Raw genomic sequence first — 6,110 nt, 5'->3', positions numbered from 1 at the left:
TCCTCTGACGCCCTGCGTACTGCATGGTCGGCTGATCTTAATATAGAGATAGACCCCGCGGTATGGGAGCATGCTTTGAAATGGGTCCACTCATCCTCTGTCTGTGCCCGGCATGGCGTCTTACAATGTAAAGTAGTGCACAGGGTCCAGGGTCCAAGAGTAAACTGGCTCGTATATTCCCAGGTGTAGACTCACGCGTGTGACCGGTGTCATTTAGGGCCGGCCAGTCTTGGCCACATGTTCTGGGCATGTCCTGTAATTGCGCCGTTCTGGAAGGGTGTCTTTGACACTCTTTCAGCTGTCACTTCTACTACTATCTGTCCCTCGCCATTAGTTGCCCTGTTTGGTGTCCTACCTTCTGGGAACTCACTACCATCTCACTTCTGTGAACTTGTGGCCTTTCTCTCACTCTTAGCGAGGCGTGTTATTTTGCTACATTGGAAGAACCCCCAGCCCCCTTCTCACTCTCAATGGCTTAGAGATGCCCTTCATTTTATGACACCAGAAAAAATTAAGTACTCTTTGCGAGGCACTTCTTCTAAGTTCTGTAAGGTCTGGGAACCCTTCTTAGATCACGTCAGGTCTATCCAACTAGATATCGCCACCATCGATTGATTCGCCCCAACAATGCACCAGTGCCCTGTTTTAACTAACTTATTGGTAGCACATATTAGCAGCATGTAGCAGTACTATTTTTATTATTATGTATGTATATATATGTATTAGTGCTGTCAGTTTAACGCGTTATTAACGGCGTTAACGCAAACCCAAATTAACGGCGTCAATTATTTTATCGTGCGATTAACGCTCTTTTTGGCCTAGCAAACTTTGTAGTTTTTTTCACATGCTGTTGCAACAACTACCGACGTTAGAAAAACTACAACACCACACCGGATCTAGCTAGACCGGAAACAAAACAACAGGCACGCCAAACACTCGTTTGGCTTGCGAGCTGGCTAAAGAGTAATAGCAGAGCCCGTTTACGGATATTAGACATTCTCTGGTAGTAGGCTAACGTTACGTTTTGAGTGGATGACGAGCGCGAGATGCCGAAATGGATGCCAATAAGATTCTGAATGGAAAGTTTGCTTTTAAAAAGTTGCCAAATGGTTCTATTGACAAGACCAGTGATCTGTGTGTTTTGTCGTTGTAAACTGAGCTATCATCGCAGCACATCCAGTCTGAAATACCACTTGATGGCCAAGCACACAGCTGATGCGAATTCTCTGCCCCCTCGTCAAAGCCAGGCAATTGCAATGTTGTTTTCAATAAAAAAATATTTGCACAAAGCAATCCGAACCACTTTTCTATGTTGATAAGAGCATTCAAATTTGAAAAAAGATTGGGACAAAAAGAAATCAGGGACATTTAGAATAGATAAAAATGTGGGATTAATTGTGATTAATCGCGAGTTAACTATGACATTAATGCGATTAATCGCGATTAAATATTTTAATCGTTTGATAGCACTAATATGTATATATATATTTTTTGTATTATTAGTTATTGTTATGTATATGTTTTTGTCTCCTTATTTATAGTCTTTACTTTGCTCAATTAATGCAAGTGGATTTGTTTGTGTGTTTTTGGATGTGAGTGACAGAGTTGTAGGTCAGAGAAGGTGGGATAGTAAGAATGAGTATAAGCTTATGTTTCTACAATATTATCTGCCACTGCAAACGTTTAACAGCCAGTTATTGTTGGTGTTGTGTTTTTTTTCTGGGTCTTAAATTGCTTTAGTTGTATATTTGTTTTGGGAAGGGGGGAGAGGGGTGGGGGGCTGTTATGTGTATCCTCATCATTTGGCTGTCTGATATGTTGTCCTCTCCCTTATCTGTGAGGACTATTGTACATTTAAGTCTTGTTTTGAAATTTCTAGAAATAAATCATATATAAAAAATAATAATAATCCTGGTTTAGAGTTAATCTAGGGTTAGTAAATCTATGTTTAAACTGGTTTATAATTAATCGGAGATGTGTTGCACATGTTAATTTTAACCCTGGATTAGCTAAACTAGTTTAAACAAAGGTTAAAACAGGATTAGTTTATGTTCAATGTCCGCCATGATGGATTCCGACGAAATGTAAACAAATTCACAACGTAAATTTAACATATACGGAACTAAATAGCCCTAAATGAATGCATGCGCTCTTTTTCCTAAACTAGCTGCTTTTCGAATAAATGTTACTGATAGCTACCGTTAGTTACCTTTACACCTACCATTACGGCTGTAAGATAGTTAATCAACCCCGTCACATTAGCCAGCTAACGTTAGCTATCTAATACAGTATGGCACGTCAAAGAGGTTCAAACTTTTCAACATTTGAAAAGATGTTGGTGACCGAGTTAATGGAGGAGTTTGGGGTAATGATAGAGGATAAAAGGACTGACAACAGTGTACAGTACATTAGAGAAGAAGGAGAGGAGCTGGGTCTAGTTAGCTGACCGCTTTAATGGCTCTACCGGAATCAAAGAGACGAGGGACAGGGCACAACTGAAAGCCTGTTGGAAAAATCTGAAAGCAAAAGCAAAAAAAGATGTGGCGGAAGAGAGGCGTAGCCAATTTCAAACCGGAGGAGGACCACCAATCAATGCTACGGATGCGCTGTCAAAGAAGATCATTGATATGATCCCGCAGCAGATTTCACCCCTCCCCGACCCCTACGACGATGACGGCGCATTGGATGACAGTACAACCAAAGAAGCTGCAAGTAAGTAACTACGAACTCCAACGTTGTTGGTTGCAGCAATAACGTGACAAAAATAACGAAAGGCTATCATTTGCCTACAAAGCATTTGTTAGAGCCTATGTATTACTGCACATACCCCTCAGATGTTTATAACAAAAATTGAATAGCACATCATACTACACAAATAACAGTTCCATGTAGGCTAATCTTTAGTAGCCTATGGTGATTTATTAAATTAGTTATTTCCTATGTCGTTGGACCTCAAGAGACCTCAAGTGCTTTGTGCATTTACAGTTGTAGGTAGCCTCCTAATGTGTTTCTATGTTTTTTTGTTTTGTCTAGCTGACACTATCATTGTACTGGAGCAAGTGGAGCCTCATGGAAACATGGAAGCAGATGCATCACCTGTGAAACACCCTGCTAAGCAACCTAAGATTAGTTCTCACCAGGAGCTTCTCACATTAGAGAAGGAGAGATGCATGCTTGATATAGAAAATGCAAAAATTAAAAAATATGTCCTGTTGCTACAGAAAGAGGTCCTAACTCTTCAGAAGCAGAGGGTACTGGATCTAAGCCAGTCACGAGAATTTGAATGATTTTTGAATGAATTCTGAAACAGAAATTGTGTAATGTATTTGTATTTATTGAGTAACATGTTTCTTTCAATCAAATTGGCAGTCCTCTTGTCTCGCTGTTGTTATTAGTTCCTCCCTGTATCGATGAGAAAGCAAGAAGCATATTAGTTAATAAGTATGGGTTAAGGTAATCTACTGTATAAGTGCACTAATCAAAATATAACAAATACTGCCAATACTGACCTTAACTACGCTGCAAAGTGGTTTTCAATCAGTGTTCTCCTGACAGCATTGCCATTTGTGTTTGCAGCATTCTGCACTTGAGCATCTTCCAGATCATCCTCAAGTGGGTGCTCATCCTCCTCGGGTAGCTCATCTCCTACTCTTTTCCCAAAGTTGTGAGTTGTGAGTAGGGAGTCAGATGGCTGAGCGGTGAGGGAGTCAGGCTAGTAATCAGAAGGTTGCAGGATCAATTCCCCGCCGTGCCATATGACGTTGTGTCCTAGGGCAAGGCACTTCACCCTACTTGCCTTGGGGGGACTTACTTACTGTAAGTCGCTCTGGATAAGAGTGTCGACTAGATGTAAATGTAGTTGTACCAAACAGCTACTGCAACAATGATGGTCAGGGTAGTGTCCAGTTTTGTGCAGAGTCCCTCCTGTATACATGGAAATCTCCGCTTCCACACCCCAAACACTCTCTATTACCCCTCTTGTTTGAATGTGCAAGTAGTTGTAGTTTTTTTCTGCCTGGGTCTCAGTGTTCAAAAGTGGAGTCATCGGGTATGGGCGACATGCATAGCCATTGTCCCCCACTAGGTGTCCACGGATCTCCCCTCTCTCCAGCAGTGCACAAAGTTGACTGTTGTCAAAGATTCGGCTGTCATTTGTGGATCCTGGCCATCTTGCAACAATGTGTGTGATCTGTGTGTGTGATCAATGTGTGTGATCTGGGCCTGGTCCACACACAACTTGAACATTAATTGAGCAGTAGCCCTTTCGATTCCGAAACAGTTCCCCATTCTCACCACCTGGGTTGGTAATGGGAATGTGGGTGCAGTCGATAGCCCCAATTACTCCTGGAAAACCTGCTCTCCCATAAAATCCAGCTGTTGTCTCTCTCCTTGGTACAAAGTGAATGTACTGAGCCTTTAAACTTGCAATTGCCTTGGACACTCTGCTGACAATTCTGCAGACTGTGGGAGAAGCGGTGGCACAGCAAAATTCCTCTCACTTCCATGCTTGATTGCTGGTCCAACTTTCCCATTCAGGTATATGACAGACTCTTTTGTAAATCTATACCGCTGTGAAAACTCGCTGTTGTCATAGAATTCAATTGGGTTTAGCTCTAATTTTCCTGCGAGGAACTCTTTTCTCTAACCCCATCCAGCGAAGATATGCAGCCATGATGTCAATAAAACTGAGAAAAACCTCCTCCAGGGGTGGTTTAAATATAACTGCTAATCCAGGTTTAGACTAGGTTTCAAATGACTGGTGCAACAGATTTAAATTTAATCTAGATTTAAATGGAAATTAAACAGAAATTGCCAAAGGGTTAGATTTACCTAGGATTAATTGTAAACTAAGGTTAAACTAGGTTTAAAGTTGGGTGCAACTGGATTAAAAGACAAACCTGGTTTAAACCTAGTTTAACAGTTAATCCATGTTGGTGCAACCCAGCCTAACTTTCCAGAATGGAGGTTATAATTCCTTTCTGGAGTTGTTAGTGTCCTTGACCCATAACCGATAACAACTAGCTTGCATTGTTGTCCCTGGTACAGTACTGCACCGAGTCCCTCTTGAGAGGCATCACAGTGCAACACAAATGGCTTTTCACAGTCGGGGTAACCTAGGATTGGTGGGCGAAGCAGATACACTATAAGCTGGCAAAGCACTTCCTGGTGTTGTGCTGTCCAGGTGATCTTCTGGCTTGAGAATAACTGGTCTGACTTCTTACATTTTCCCTTTATTTTACTTGCACCTGATTTTTGAACCTTATTACTTGGAGCTTTATCGGTGGATAACAGACTGTACAGCGGCTTGGCAATGCGCGAGAAGTTTCGAATAAATGGACGGTAATAAGATAGAGACCCTAGCATTTTCCTCAGGTCTCCCACAGTCTCGGCTTTGCGGTCCTGCAGTGCTTGTACAGGTGTTATCTCTGCCGGATCCATGCAGTAGCCATCTTTGAATACAATTCTTCCCAGGTATTTCACCCTGTCTTTGAACACTTCACATTTTTTTGCTGTTAGCTTTACCCCATGCGCTTGATAGCAACGGTGCACCTCTCTCATGTCACACATATGATCCTCGAACGATTTACTATGTACAAAGTTATCATTCAGATACGGCTGAGAAGTTTCATCCCTCAAACCCGACAGACACTCCTCCATACTGCGCTGGAATTCTGCTGAAGCCGAGGACAGGCCGAAGGGGATCCTTACCCACTCATACAGACCCCAAGGTGTTATAAAGGCTAAAAGTGGTCTACTACTTTCCTCAAGAAAACCCTGATGGTACGCCTTGCCCTGGTCTAGTACTGAGAACCATACACTCTCGCTCAAGCTGTTCAGCATATCTTGTACCCGAGGAATGGGGTGGCGGTAGGGGATGGATTTTTGGTTGAGTTCACGGTAATCCACACATAGACGCAAACTCCCATCCTTCTTCCGTACGCAAACTATTGGTGATGAGTATGCGGACCGGGATTTCCAAATCCATCCTCAATTCAGTAGGTCTTCCAAATACTCCTTCACTTCCTTGTGGAGCGGTTTGGGTACTGAAGTGTAGGTGCGTCTTACCGGGTTTTTGTCACTCAGTCTGATTTTCAACTGCAGGGAATGAA

The 6,110-nt window shown here is 42.3% G+C and overlaps 1 long non-coding RNA gene across 1 annotated transcript; it reads right to left on the bottom strand.

The window, feature by feature from the left end:
• Nucleotides 1–3,313: 3,313 nt before the first annotated feature.
• On the bottom strand, nt 3,314–4,339 carry LOC146253613 (uncharacterized). Its single transcript, XR_014731935.1, has 2 exons — nt 3,510–4,339; nt 3,314–3,402 (listed from the first exon to the last, which is right to left on the bottom strand). It is a non-coding gene; the product is annotated as an uncharacterized LOC146253613 (long non-coding RNA).
• Between the last annotated feature and the right edge of the window lie 1,771 nt (nt 4,340–6,110).

This window comes from Hypomesus nipponensis, chromosome 17, assembly GCF_054491055.1.
Source record: "Hypomesus nipponensis isolate SF chromosome 17, ASM5449105v1, whole genome shotgun sequence".
Lineage (NCBI taxonomy): Eukaryota > Metazoa > Chordata > Actinopteri > Osmeriformes > Osmeridae > Hypomesus > Hypomesus nipponensis.
Note: the sequence above shows the minus strand (reverse complement) of the source record. Positions and strands in the feature narration are given on the sequence as shown.